Source organism: Drosophila erecta, unplaced genomic scaffold (genome assembly GCF_003286155.1).
Source record: "Drosophila erecta strain 14021-0224.00,06,07 unplaced genomic scaffold, DereRS2 tig00000000-arrow-pilon, whole genome shotgun sequence".
Classification (NCBI taxonomy): Eukaryota; Metazoa; Arthropoda; class Insecta; order Diptera; family Drosophilidae; genus Drosophila; species Drosophila erecta.
The window spans coordinates 4,636,054-4,651,791 of record NW_020825194.1 but is presented as its reverse complement, the minus strand read 5'-3'; positions in this window follow the sequence as shown (position 1 = coordinate 4,651,791).

Sequence of the window (15,738 nt, the reverse complement as noted above, 5' to 3'; positions counted from 1 at the left end):
AATATTTATTAGTGAGTTCCTTGAAGCTGCCAAAATCTGTATAGATTAGTGCAATATATCCTTTGGTGTTATATTTCAGATGTCTTTAACAAGCACATAACTACATGACATTTTTGTTCCCTGTGCAGCAGGAGAGGCGACATGAGTGGAGCCAGTGGGCAAAGCAAACAGTGGGCCAAATACAAACACAAATAAAAAGCCAAAAACCAAGAGGTAGTCGGCGGCGTGGGCTTACTCCTGCTACTGGAAAAAGGACGTTCTGAAGGGCGGAGGAGATGGCTCTGTCCTGCTTGACTTGTCACACATTGTTGTTGGGGGAACGGCCTGGTCGGAAGTTTACTTAAGACCGTCGAAATAGAGGCATTAAGATCTTTAGAGTTAATCCCTTGAGCAAATGCTGTGTGGTCGCGGCAACATCGGTGTGTGGTGCGTGCGCTGTGTGTTCAAATGGGCGTAAGGATGGGTCGCACAACCTGGTCTAGTTGTAGTTAGGGCATTAAAAAAAGGCTTAAGAGCTTGCCGAGCCTTTTGAAGCCCCAGAAGCACACGTATATTGGCCCGGCCCGGTATGAATATTTCATTTCGCCTGATGACAACATGCATGCGTTGGCTAAGTGCTTTAAACATTTAGCTTAATGCCCCGACCCTTTTAATTTGCTCGGGCTTCGTCACGTATTTACGCAAATTGCGCATACGCCGCATTGGCCGCATTGGTGGCATTGGTCGCATTGGTCGCATTGGCCGCTTGCAGAAATATTACAGCTAACCTTGGAATTTTTTCGCGTTTTCGCGTTTCCAGGAGTGCGGCTCCCTAAGCCTGCAGCGCATCTGGCCCAAAAACCTTTTTACAACTTTTGTGGAGTCAAACAAAAAACAAAAAAAACCGGCTAAGCTTTTTGGGGTGCCGCCCAGCCCAATCTAAATAAGGTAGGCTAAGGAAGAATGCGACCGTGGGCGGGTCGAAGGAAAAATAAAGTAAAGAAAACTGGCTAAGGCAGTGCCGGGAGCCAAAAGCCAGATGAAGGCAGAGCTGGCGGTAAACGCAAAATAAAGTCATCACAAACATATTAGCAGCTAAAAACACCTGAGCAAATAGATTTATATGCACGATAAAGCACAGAGTAATTTCCCCTAGATCCTGTCAACCGCCTCCCACCCACCTGGCCACGCCCACCGCACCCACTGCCCGCCCACATGCCTGTTGCCTAAGCCGCAAAGTAGCTGGCAGGCAGCGAGATAACATCACTTTATTGTATGAAAGTTAAAACCCAAAAATGCAAGCCAGTAGTCCCAGCTGAGTGTGTGGAGTGTTCGGTGGCGGTGGAGGCCACTATAAAAATAACCAAAACGGCACCCATCCTATGGCGGAATTTCTGGCTGGGAGCACGGAGGAGCAACACAGCCGTGGCAAAACTTCTCAATGCCGTTTGCCGCTGTTTTACGAGCCATTTCCGCTCTGGGGGCGGTGGAGGCTGCTCTTCCGCTTCCCCTAGGTGTGAAATTATAAAATTTGTAGCATAATTCTAGGCCGGCGAGCAAGTGGAGCACGCGTGCGTCCACGTTGTAAATACATAAGTTCATCGAGGTCGCAGTTGTAGTTTCGCCATATAAATATATATATACGACTCTGAAAGTCGCCTGCTTTATGGCTCCGGCAAGTGCACGCCAGGACACACACGTAGCGCTTTTATTTCGTACTTAGCAGGACATTTTCGTGCACTTGCCCGGGCGGAATTACCTCGCGTAGAACTCGCGAGTCGGGACCAAAGTTGCCTGTATCGCATTTAAAGTTGCTTTGAACTTTGTCCATAAGAATTTGCGGTTTCAGGACATATTCTATATGATATATAAATTATATGATATACTGCATACCTAAAGATTTTGCCGAAAAATCAAAATTAAAGCCCTCTGAGCTGAAATTAGTAGACATTCTCCATTCTTGGAGCCAGCCAAACTTGGATCATGTGTGAATTCCCACTGAAGCCGCCATTCAAAAGCGATTTCCCCAGTGAGTTGTCGAGTGCATGTGAGATTCGTTAGCGCTTCCTTTTTCAGCTTTCTTGGCGAAGAACTTTGGGAATGCTGATGGGTGATGGGTGGTAGGTGGTAGGTGGTAGGTGGAAGGTCGACCCAGGCCATTAGCAGAATGCTTGACAAATAATTAGGGGAAAAACTATTAGGTTGTCGCCCGTACTTTCGCCCACACTGGCACACATGACTGATGGCGTCCAGTGAAGGATGCCCAGGACGACTCAAATTGACATTGCTCAACATGCCAGTCAAGTTGGCGACCAAAGTTCAGGCAAAAACGGCAAAGATTTGTCGCGGCCGGCAACTAAAAAAGTTAATTGCAGTTAATGACGACATTAATCACAAGAAAATGAAGCCGGGCGCAATGACAATAAGCACAAAGCGACAAATGAAGCGTCCGCTGCCGAGGCTGCTGCACTGAGATAAATCGGTTGCAACTGCAAAATAGGTAAGATTGCCTTCATCTTAAGTCCCTACCCTTCAAAATGATAAATGAATGTTGTTAAGGGCAAACTTCTTGATATATGTGATACAAAATTAGATGTTATTTATTGGTAGCTTTTTTGAGCAGTGTGATGATGCTGACGCTGCTCCCGCCGCTGTTTTCTGCTGCTGATGCTGCGTGTTGCAGGCGCGTCCAGCAGCCAGGCGTCTATTAACACCGATCCTTTGGACCCGGGACTCCGCACAAAGCCGCCAAGACAATGGCAGTGGGAAAGTTGCTTCAGCTCCAGCTCCAGACGCTCGAGAGCGGAGCGCAACAAGCGGCAACAGGAAGTGAGCGCGTAGTAGGAAAAGCAATTTTACTGCGAGTTTCCTCAAGACAAATAAGTCTGCTGGATCAAAAAGGACTTCCAGAGACGGGGCACAATAGAAATGAATTATAAGCGACAAGCGGGCGCGGAAGTGGGTGCTTAAGGAGTGGGTGCGTGGGCCGGGTGATGGGTTCTTCTGGGGATGGTGTGGTGTGGTGTGGGGTGGCAATGTCAGCGATAATAATGAAGTAGCATGACTGATGATGCCGCCTTAGTGCAGCCTGGAAAAAGAACAACATCGGCGCGGTCCATTGCGATTAGGCGGCAATAAAGACAGCGACAAGCCAGTAAAATGTTTTCCATTGTTTTCCCTTTTCGCCGCTTTTGTTTTTCGCAGCTTTTGTGTATTTATTGCCGTATTCTTGTTGGTGGCGCTTTTTTGTCTTCTTTTTTTTCAATCCTGCTCCTTGCTGCTCGCTATATGGAAATCAAAGTGGCTGCGTTTATATAATGAAAATGAGCTCGGCAAACGCTTTTCTTAGTTGGCATTAATTAAGCGAGATTCCCGGCAAACTTTCAATGATTGTGCTGACGTGGAGATGACAGTGGTCGTCGGTGGCTTGGAGCTAGTAACCCCATCCTCTCGAGCGCCGCTGGTCAGGTAAATGAGCTGCACGTTCCCCAGCACTTGACGCACGACCGCACAATTTTGCCCAGCAGGCAAGGATCTGCAGCTGCGCCAGGTCCTTCGGATTGGTGGTGTCAAAACAAAGGAGCTTGCGGAATTTATGCAACATGAGCATCTATAACTTATCCAATTAAAACTCAATAAACGCCGCCTGCCAGAGCGGGGCAAATAAATGAAGATGCCAAGCCAGCCAGCCAGCCAGTCAGCTATCCACTGCCAACTCGAGGCAAGGAACTTGCACTACCACTACCACTACTACTGCCACTGCCACTTCCGCTCGGTTCAATAGCATCCAATCCAGCCCACATCTCCTCCTGGCTTAACACAGCGATTACAAGTGCCTTCAGCTTGTAATCCACTTTCGGAAATGCACCGCACATTCACCCAGATCCCCTCCAGCGATCCAGTGCCGCCAGGAAGGAGGCCCGGAGTGACAGACACAAATTGAAGATGACAAAATGTCTAAACAAGTGAGTGGGAGTTCGGCTGTGAGCCAGTATGTGTGTGTGTCTATGTGTGAGTGGGGTGTGGGTGTGTGGGTGTGTGCGGTGTGGGCGTGGCATATCTAGCGGAATAATCAATAAATTACACACCTGTCTGGCCACAGAGAATTTATATATCTCCCCGCATTGGCAGAGTTATGGCCATGACTTGGGGGAAGGATCCACGAGGAGCTGGCTAAGACTGGAGCAGTGCATAGAAATATTTTTCACAGAGATTCCAGCGAGCGTCGGCGGCATTCCGCAGGTGCCGTCTCCGCCAGATGCCAAGGAGCGGTCCTTCAGAGCTGTCCCGTTGGATAGCGGCGTCCGAGTCAAAGTCCTTGCAGGATAATGGCAGGTGTGAAGGGAAGAGGTCTTAGCTGCACTCGGGAAAAAAGCGAGTCTGTGGGAAAATAGGAGCAACCAAACTTGCGAATATTAACCTAATTATTTAGTGTGTTGTTTGAGTTTAATCAAGCAATGGCAAACTTAATTATAATACACAAGTGTGTGCTTAGCTCTTCAGTGCACAAACATTTTGCGTGCAGCTTGTTTATTGATGTGGCCAATGATCAACTGAATAATAAACAGTCATATGTTTATTTTATTCATTTCAGAACTATCTAGTTAATCGGAGGGGCCTCAGTTTCTGGCAGTGCACCATTCCGCTTGTGCCTTAATATTTCACGCTAGCTGGGTTTTCGATTGTGTTCGGCTTGGACTTGGACTTGCCGTGGGCTTACCTGTGTACTTGTCTGGTAATTGCTCTGCCCAAGGCTGGACTAGGGCTTCGCTGGCCAGGAATTCCGCAGGACGAGCGCAATATGGGGCTTAGATGGAACGGAGCAGGAACTGGATTGCTGGCCAGGACTGAGTGAGTGAGTATTTGTGCGTGCCACACTGACAGGCAGCAATGCGAGGCGGCACTGAATTTTTGATTTATGTGCCTTACTTATGCTTTTACTTAGTTGTCTGCGGCGAGTTTGCCCCTGTACCCCCACTCCAGATTGCCGAGTCTTATGGACGAGCCACCAAATTGATGCTAAGTGCTTGGGTGCGCGTGCGAAATGGGTTGGCATGGAGGCAGCAGCGTGGAGGACCAGGAGCTGCAGCTGGAGGTGGAGCTCCTGCCCACACGAGACTTTCACACACAATTCCGAGCAGCGGAGCTACACACTCTTTAGTTCGCTCACACACATTTACGCATATTAAATACCATCCTTGGAGAGTCATCAGCATTCCTCGAGCGGTTTTTATTTCCGTTTTCATTAGTTGCTTTTTACACAAGCGACACTCACACACACACAAGCGTAATAGCATTAATGTCTCGTTTACTTCTTCCCAGGACTCCAACTGCATGTGTGTGTGTGTGTATCTGCGCATTTGTGTGTGTTATGTCAATGGCAGCCATTTCTATGTTTGCTCACGTATTCAGCTGTTGACATTCCACTGCTCTCAAGAGCTATAGCATCGGACATCGGACTAAGGACAAAGGACACAGGACACAGGACACAGGACATCGGACATCGGACATCGGACATTGGGGGTGTTATATATCGGACACTGACCGAGTGAAAAATGAAATGAGAAATGGCCCGCTATAATTTGCAGCATCAACAGGCGATTTCCGCCAGCACTTCACAAAGGATTTCCATTTAACCCCTCGCTGGACAAAGCGCTAATTTTTATTTCACTTTCAAGTGCAGTAAACACGTGTATTTGCCACGTTACATGGTTAATTATTTAATTATTTTCAAATGAGCTCATTCAACGGTAAGCAAATAGGTAAACTATTCTGAAAAATATTAAAAGGCTTGCAATACAGCTTGTAAATTCTTTCCAAAGTTAATTATATCTGAGAACTATACATGTACTGAATGTGGTTTCCGGATAAAGTTGCTTTTTATATATTACTTTGAATTACTAATGTGAATTTGGCAACTGCTTGTATACAATTCTATTGAAATGGACACCCGCAGTTATGCCCAACCAAGGGTTAATATCCACGGCGGATCTGAACGCTCGTGTTTCTCCGGCTTAGCTTCTCCGGATTTGGCCTGGGAAGCGGGACGGAATAGGATTTTTGGCCGCTAATCAAATCACGTACTTAGCGAAGTAAAATACATGCGCAGAGACCCAGAAGCACAGAGCCCGAAATGAAAGCAGCTCACAAGTACGCCGCACACTTTGTACACTCCACATTTTGTGGGCTGATACCAGTGGGTGGTTGGGTGGTTTGGGGGCTGGGTGTTTTCGAGGCCGTCTCCCAAGGAGGCGCATTAATAGCTCACATTCACACGAGTGTGCGAGTGTGTTTCTATGCCACATGTACACACATGCGGAGGAAACTTTGATGGCACAAAGGCAAATTACGAGCGCATTTAAACTGGGGCGCGAGTGCTACTTAAATAACTCATTTAGGGGCCCAGTCCCCAGTGGAGGAGCGGAAAGAGATGGCTGCTGCGGGTGTGAGAGGGACCGAGCATGGACTCGCGAGTGTGCGGCCACACAAAATCAACAATAAACTTTGTCATCTCAATTTGCTTATTACCAGCAGGCAGGCGCTGAACTTTCTTATTAAATGCACTGCACGAATCAATGTATCACCAGGGTATCAAACTTAACTGCAGTAATGCGGCAATTAAACAGCTAATAGATACAAAGTGCATCTTTTGGATGCATACCGATCTACGTGGAGCGCGAAAGCGAAATCTCTGGCTGGTCTCATTTTCGGAGGAGTGGAAAAGTGAGTTTCCCGCGAAAGCCCCAATTAAAGCTACCTAATATTTATTTGTTTTTCCCTCCGTGCACCTGGGCGCCCGTGCAGCCCGGCAAACTTTCCACTGCAGTGGCTTCCCGTGACCAAGACGCGACGGGGATGATGGGCAAGGCGGCCAATCCCCTTCGAAGAACCGCAAAATGGCAGCGCGAATGGCAGTGAGGTGTGTCCTGTGGCACATCCTTCCTGTGTCGCTGCCATGTCTTGCGGTTAGCTGCACGTCGCAAATTGCGAATCCATAATTAGTGTCTGTCATGGCGACCCTCGAACCTCGAACCTCGGCCCTTGGACACCCGCCTCCTCCGCTCCCCTCCTCCAGCGACCCATGTCGCCACCCACTTCATCACCTCCTCCGTAATCCTGTGAGCATCCGCGAAGGCGCGGCTGAGCTGCACTTGAGTGGCTTTGGCTGCTGCTCTAATTGCAAGTAAATATTTTATGCGGCAAGCCGGTTTTAATTGCCAGCTGAAATAAATACGGAATCATTATAAAATTATTTAAAATGTGTACAGCAGCGCGGCGCCGCAGGGGGAGTGGGTGTGTGGCAGTGTGGGTCTGGCCCACATTTGTAGTGGCAGCAAGTTTTAATGATGCCCCATCCTCTGCATCCGCCCGTGCCCCATCCAAATCCACTTTCACATGCACTCGCGCTGCTCGTTTCTGGGCCGGATAAATGCAAAAATCACGCAAATTATCGAAACATGCGCAAGCACACTCCACAATTCCTGGCGACTTTGCCGCATAAATCTTGCCAAAGTCAAAAAAAAAAAAAAAATGGGAAAATCCTAAAAAGAGAACTTTGCCGGCGAACCAACGAGCGGCAGCGAAGAAAAAATATTCTATAAATCTTGAGGTAGCAGCGTCCAGGCACAAAGACCAACTTTCCACTGCCGCAAATTGCAAAACTTCAACATTATCGTATGAAGTGCGAACATGGCGCAATCGATTGGAAACTGCAGCAGCAGAAGCAGCCAGTTAAGGCCAGTTTTGAGTCACCAGAGCTTGGATTGCCTGGATTGCTAGCGAAAAAAAGGATTAGAAATCAAAGAAAATCAAAATTGCAGAATTCTCTTCTATGAGACATCAGGTTTCCAAGGTATACAAAATATTGATCTACTAACAATTAAATAAGCTGGAATGCAATTGAAGTAACTAACTGCACTTGCTGTTTGCTTTAAGCAGCCTTGGGGCCAATAAACTCAAGTTAGAGGTACTTGTTTGGCTAAATCGCCAGTTTAGAGCAGCACTTGCGGCTTAAGTGTTTGCCGATTTACTAAGACATGTCGTAAACTTTAATGGGCTTTGGCAATCGACCTAATTACCGAACACATCGCCTCGACATCGATGTCACGTCATCTTCTTGGCCAAATGAGGCGTGCAATGGCCAAGTCGATGCCGTTGACTTTCATTACCCTCTCCTGCTGTCTGATTCATTGTTTTCCCAGATCGGCGGCGATTCGACTCAAATTATGGAGTGCGGGGCGGCGAAAAGTTTTCCGCAAACTGCCAAATGCAATTTACTTGATAGGATCAAAATCTTTGGGCCTTCCCATGCTCCATCTATTAGTATATATCTCGGTCTCTGACTTCGTCCTGTCATCGTTCTTTCTTGCACTTATTCTCCTTGCTCGCTTTTCCTATCCAGCCAGCCGGCTGCATGTAAAGCGACTTGCTGGCTGAGGGAATTTTACGATTTAAATGCGATTTACGGCGCTAATTCGTTGTGGCAATGGCAGTGGCAGTGGCAACCAGGGCAAGTCGCCGCCACAGCCAGGCAATCGAATGGGGCAGGGCCCATCCTTCGGATCCGGCGGCTGTCTGCTGCCTTATAAACCATAGCATACTTTTCAGCATCATTTGATTCCGGGCGCATTTATCATAATGGCGGTCGGTGGCAAACGTTGGTGGCTCCACGGATCTGCGGCCGCACAATGGCTGCGAATGCAATTTTACGCTGCACAGTTCCCAATCAGATTTGAATGCAACTTCGAGCCGGTCAATTATTTGTTTTCGGCATTAGTTCAATTACCACAGATCCGATTTCGCGGGACAATTAGGCTTTGTATCACAGAGACTTAATTATTTAACTATTTGGTGTGGTCAAGGGGATTATCTATATAGCCATTTACTTAATGCCTACTTTTGCCTATTTATATTTATATTTTTTTAAAAATTTGGCTATTTAACTAAATTTTATCCATGTGGCGGAAGTAATCTATTAACAATATACATTACAGCATAGGTAGGGAATATGTTTTAAATTCCAGGGACTTCGCACCACTTCAAATTGACTTCCATTGTGCGGCACACGCCATTGTGGCCTGGATGGGTCCTCATTTTCCATTCTTCTTGCCAACCAGCCAGCCAGCCAGCCAGTCTTCCTTACTTCCTCAGCTCTTCTCTTGCCGGTCTGATAATCTTTTTGATTTCCCAACTATTTCTAATGCGATTGCTGCCGTGCATTATGGCCGGGCCAACAATTGGTTTTTGTGGAGCGCCTCGCACTCGTTGGCCCTATCTGGTGCCACCTTATTGGGTTATTCTGCTGCCATCGCCCTGCGTCTGCGGGCCTCGAGTGCACTCGTCGGTGCTTGAGCTCCTCATCTATGTGCTCGGGTGCCACTAACAGAGCCACAACCACATCCGCATTCGCATCCTTTGGGCCATCTGCAGTCTTCAGTCTCAGTCTCAGTCTCAGTCTCAGCCAGCGGGATTGTCAATGGCAATGCAAGCCTGCTTATAATGGTAGGCAAATTTTGTTATCAGCAAAGCGGCAACTGCTTTTAATGCGAGTGGCTTCCAAGCCTCAATTTCAATTTGCTTACACCGCAGAAAAGTAGGGGCTCCTTATAATGTTATATTTTGATATAAGCCCGTTCGTTAGGAAACCCCAGCGAAGTCACAGCGCATTTCTTACTGTGCAGCCGTCGTTCGCCGTGATTTGAATGTGCGATTATTCAACACTAATGGCTTGATAAATGCGATTTTGAAATTGAGCTGCCGCCGAGCGATTAATTGAATAAGCACGATGCCAGCCATCAGCGCCCACATATCGGCTGCCGCCCACAAGCAAACCAGCACTTACTTGAGGACAAGTATTAGCGGTCGCAGAGCAAACTAATTGGCAACTAATTGCGAGTGTGGTAATATGGGCTCTAAGTGAAACTCGGGGAATTCCGTGTATCGTGGGCAAACAGGACGAGTGTGAAGGTCAGTGGAGTACTGGGCCTGCTCTGTGATTTATGGGCTCCATTGCTGCGGTTGTGCCTTTGTGGCTGACAGCAAACTAAGTGCGAATCGCTTAGGAACTGTCCCGGAATTGCGGGTCGAGCGGGGTGCGGCGCAGTTGTGGCAGAAGTCAAGGCAAACTTTTAATAATAATTTGCAAATAAATTACAAGCGAGTTGGCGGCCATTAGGGGGCACCAATTGCTCGGCTGCCGCCGCTGTACATTAAGAACTCATTGGCATAAATTGCAATTTAATGTCTGCTCGCTGTGGCCTCCACAACATCATCTTGCTCTTGTTGAATTCATTTTAAACTTGCCTGCCGCCATTGCCAAATAGTTGAAGCGTATTTATTGTTTCCCCTTCCCGGCGCTCCATTCCTTGTTGCCATTCCTTTGAGGCGTGCACTGCAATAAATATTTTGAAACTAGCTGACTTGCCTTATCACTAGCCTAGAGATCTGTATCTAATTTGAAGTAGCATTCCTTAGTAGCTTGAAAATGCTTTCTTAAGCGACTTAAAGTGCTAAAGATTGCCGCACTTCCCCTTGTTGTCATCTCATTAACACGGCCCGTTTCATGATGAGCCTAATTAATTGTTTCAGTGTATCGCCACTGCCACAATGGCCACAATTCACACGGCGGGAGGAGGGGAGGAGGGCGGAGCGGCGGAGAATCCGAGGACCGGCAGCCGCTATCAGCTGGTGCTGCATTACGCATACGCCCCATTGGCAAGCAGACACCATAGCAGAGTTCGCCAAGCGCCGGCATTTTATAGCTTCGCACTTGTGTGTTTATGGATTCGCACCTTAATTTGCCTGTTGTCTGATTTCGCCGAACCTCCGAACCCCCGAACCTCCAACTGCTATGCTGCTACACTTCCTCCGGAGGCCACGGTGAATTAATGTGCTTATATTTCAGGGAAATTGTGCGCTGCCGGATCGCTGAATGGCTCATTCCTTTGCCGGCGCGTTCGCCTTTCGGTTTGTCATTCATTTGTGGGGCCCCCTGTTTAAATTCCCTTTGATTGTTCTGCGAGCACTTTAATTAAAGTGCCGGTCCGAGTTAATTACGCCGAGAACGACTGAAAGAGCTGGCTGGCAAAATGGCAAGGTGGTTGGGGGTCAGTTGCTGAAAATATTTCCCGAGTCGTTAATATGGCTGCGTGTCCAAGGAGTCCAAGCGTCCAAGGCGTCCAAGGAGCCCAGAGAAAGCGGGCGAAATTTGTTAAATTCAATGGCGGCAAGTGCATAAAAATGGCAGCCATCCAAGTGCAGTGGTGCGAGTGGGGTAATGAGCGAGTGTCCTGCATCTTAACGCCCATTTTCTACCCGGCACCATAATTGTGTATGTAATTGTAAACGCTGAATTAAACAAGCGTCATTAAAATGTAATTAATTGTAATTTACGTTTCACTGCCCGCACGTCGCAAGGTGTTTCGCAGCTTTTTGCTCGCGCTACCATTCCTCCTCCTTTTATTTTCGCTTTTTTATTTTTTTAAGATCAGTGCGTGCCATACAAATTCTGAGAGTCGGACAGCCGGGCTTAATGACTTTTCCATGGTCCATGGTCCATGGCCGTGGCACTTTAAGGCCAGCAGATCCTGATTTTGGTGCCCCGACAGCCGCGATTGGTGGACTGCGTTTCACGCTAATTAATTGAATTGCAATTGATATGAAAAGTTAATTTACATCTGTACTGGTTAATTTGATTAAGGCCACTGCTGGGCCCACGCACGAATCAATTGCGTAATTTATGCCCCACCAATGTGCTGGCAAGCGGGCAAAAAACAACGGCAAAACCAACCGCGGGAAAAAAAACGCATTGCGTAAATATTGTACCACGCTGCGTATGCGCAATCAATTGAGCGGCAAAACACTTGGCGGAACTCAATTATAATCGTTGTATTCAGGCGGTGGGCGGGGCGGAGTCCTTATGCCATCAAATGGAATGGATCGCAATGGAGTGGGGAGGGGGGCACAGGACATCACAGGACAGCCGGCTTAATGAGGGCCGCAGTCTTGGAAATTGATGTGAAAACATTTGCATTTGCATAAATAGCGAGGGGAGTGACGCGGAGCGGGCAAACAAAATAATTAAACGCCGAGCTGCGGTGGGCGACCTCAAGAAAAATGGCGCGTTTACATGCAAATTATGCCAACTCTCTCTGGTAGCTCGGCAATAAAATGCGCTATGTGCAACAGCGGCGGGCTGCATAAATATTTACATGTGGCGGTCCTGCCGCTGACATACCGGGTAGCATTTGCATATTTTAATTATAAGTGCAGGAGCAGTTGCAACAGCTCCAGCTCCAGTTCCAGCTCCACTTCCAGTTCCCGCTCGAGCTGCGGCACATTTGTCATTTTCATAACCAAGCGGAGGAGCAGCGAAAGGAGCTGGCGCCCCGCATTCTTAGCCGCAGTTCAATGAGCAGAGCAATGTCCCTTTGCCTTTGCAAGGACCTTCGATGCCAGGCAACACACTCGCCCATCCACACGTACACACATAGATACGTCAGTAAGTAAGTAAGTGTGCATACACACACACCCCACTTTATATATACGCCCGTCATTTATCTGTGTTGCGACTTTGATGGCTTTCGGGTCCGAGCACTTTGGTTTGGACGCGCTCTTGAGTCACTCGGATATCCTGCGAGCGAGTTCCCTGCCGCAGCAGAGTATACGAATATCGCTGTGGCACGGCGATAATCTCGTTTAGTTTCCAGTTTTCTATTTAATTTTGCTGCAGCTGCTGGCGGAAACTGCTGTGCTGCGCGGCTCCTTGAAGGATAACGCGTGCAATGACATGGGAGTGCAGGGCGTGCCGGGAGGGAGCCCAAGGATTCTCGTATTACTTTCATACTGAGCTGTTGCCCCTGCTATTTATTTAGATTTCGCTTTATTCGCTTGCGGGCGCTCTTTTTCCCCGCTTCGCGTTTAATTGACTGTGGCTAAGTTGGCAACAGCCAGCAATCCGGCAATCCAGCAATCCACTCTCGCATCCTGGCACATCCTGTTTAAGCTGCAAACTTTCGCCCAACTTCGCACGAGCGGAATCTGGGGATCGATCGTCGGAGGCGGGTAATCTTTAAATAGCATTAGAGCTCTCGGCCGGCTCCAAATACGCCGGTTCAAAAGGTGCAATCAAGCATTTTCATAATCGCATAAAGTATTTTCAACAATGCGACCCATGGCATACGTGAAGTGTGTACTATTATACGAGCACATAATATATATGCGCACAGGCAATCAAAGATTTAGACACACCGGTTTGCAGTTATCAAACAAAAATTGCACAAGCACAATTGAATTTGTTCGCAAAAAGGATTTAACATACAATTCCGGTGCGAGGGACAACAGAGCCATTGAAGCGCAACACCAAAGAAGCGGGGGCGGCGAGGGGCGTGGCATGCAAATAGTGAGGACACGGATGCACGTTATGAGAAAGTACCACTACACAGCGAGAAATCGTTGGAAACATCTAGTTTATATATTTTTAAAATGAAAGATATAAATAATGAAGTAGTTACCTATAGCTTACATATTCTGTATTATGTATTATATTTCCGTGCATAACATACTTATAATGCCAACTTCTTTGGGCATTTTTCGTGGCATGTAGAGAGAGTCGAACAAAGCAAAGGCGCTTAGGGGAATAGAAGGAGTGGTGGCCAGGAGCTCCTCAAGATGCTCAATATGCTCGGATGGCGTTTGCATTTGGGGAAGACAATGGCCGAGATAAGTGTGGCTGGGAGGCCATTGGAGGAGCCTCCTCAAAGGCGGGACAGGTTCGTGGAAAGACCAAGGAAGACCGAGAGCGCGGAGGTAGACACATCCAGTCAAGCATTCGGTTTCGGGCTACGCAATTTGCTGCTCGATTGTCTTGTCGACTGCCAGGCTGGCTGCTTCTCGATTGGCAGCCCTTGAGCAGCGCCATAATTCAATTGATTCCTGGCAACATTATACACGAATGGCCATTACGTTCAGCGCTGCCAATAATGATGACGACCTGGACGAGCTGGAGGAGCTGGAGGAGCTGGAGGATGCGAAGGAGTGGGATTTAGATGCGGAGGCTACGGCGACGGCGACGGCGAAGGCGTTCACCTGTTATCCTGTTAGCCTCTTTTTCCACTTTTCAATTGCCTGCACTCGGCTTTCAAGGCAAATGAGCTCTACATGATTACGATTTGGTTCAAGTGACTTGCCATTGACGTCACCGTCGAGTGGAAAATGCCAAAGAGCCAAGAAATGAATGTACACATGTACGGAGATACATATTTTGCCCGAAATAGACACAGTCAGCCAGTTTGCATAAGGAGCTTGGCCTTGGCCAGGCTCTCCAACCAAAAAAAAGAAAAGAGCAGGCCCACAAGGACCCATCGAAATGGGGGAAAGTGGGAAATTCTGGTGGGGATGGGGACTGTCAAAGGCAAACTGATTGCACTGAACCGCAAATTTGCAATTAATTATTTGATTGAAAACGAAAAGAGATTGATTCGATGATGAGGTCGGCAAAGTAACCCCAAAACGAGATTGGGCAAAGTCAAAAAACAGAGGGTGGATGCTAACCGCCATGATGCAAACAGAACCACCCGCATCATCCTGTACTGCTACTGCTTTTGGGAAACTCAAATAAAACGCTTCGTTTTAATAATAAATAGCAAAGACAATGAAATCATAATTCGACAAAAGGTTTCATTATTATGCTGTCAGGAAAACACAAAACACAAATAGAAAGTGCCCCCAAAACGACGGACTGCAGCAAATTAATCAACTTCTGTCCGGACATCAGGACATGCGGACATACGGACATCGGGACATCCGGACATCGGGACATCCGGACGTAATACGGACATCAGGTTACGGTCACTGGTCAGTGAGTGCGTCATTTGCATAACGGCAAATGCATTTGCCCGTCGGCCAAAAATGTGTCCGTTTGTCCGTTTGTGCGAAATCATAAATTGCGGCTCAAGTCCTCAAAGTTACGGCCGCTTCCTGAGCTTGACCTTTGACTTCTCACTCATGTGTGCCTGTGTGTGGGTGAGTTGCCCTTCACTTTGCGCCGAGCTATGCAAATGAAACCGAGGAAAGTTCTTTGTCTTGGGCCTTAAAGTCATTATTTGCCTTATTTGTTATGCATTGAAGTTGTGTCATGTGCAGTGGGGCAGTGGGACAGTGGGTACGCCAGCCCCCAAAGAAGTCATAATTACTATTTATAATTCGGGGCCGCAAAGCACGCAAAACGCAACCACACGAAATAGTCCTTGTAATTAAGGATCCAGCTGCGGAAATAATACTTTAAGTGGACTGTTGTGGGCCACCGTCGAATGCTCTCGAAGAGCTGACAATCGGCACGTGATGAGGCTGCGAAAACAGCCTTGCTTTCGCTGTCGATGTCCTGCAGTTGTCCTGTCGTCCGGAGGACTCCAGCCGTGAAACCGTGATTTAAAAATAATTAAACACGTACAGCGAATAACTGTTATTTCCAGTGCCGAAGCACAGTTTTAAAATTAACATTTTTATTTACGAGTATTTGAAATCAACGCATCGGCTCATTGAGCCGACACTCAACTTGTCGCGATTCCTTTCGACCCAGACGCCTGGATCCCATTTGTCCAGCATCCCGACTCTGCGATGATTACGATGGACGGCATGGAATCGGATCAAGTGCCCTTTGGGGCATTGGACAAATCACTACGGTGGTGGCAATTATTTACATACCCGCATATTCAGCTGGCCAGCGGATTACATTTGTGAATGGCTTTCGAGCGGATTGCC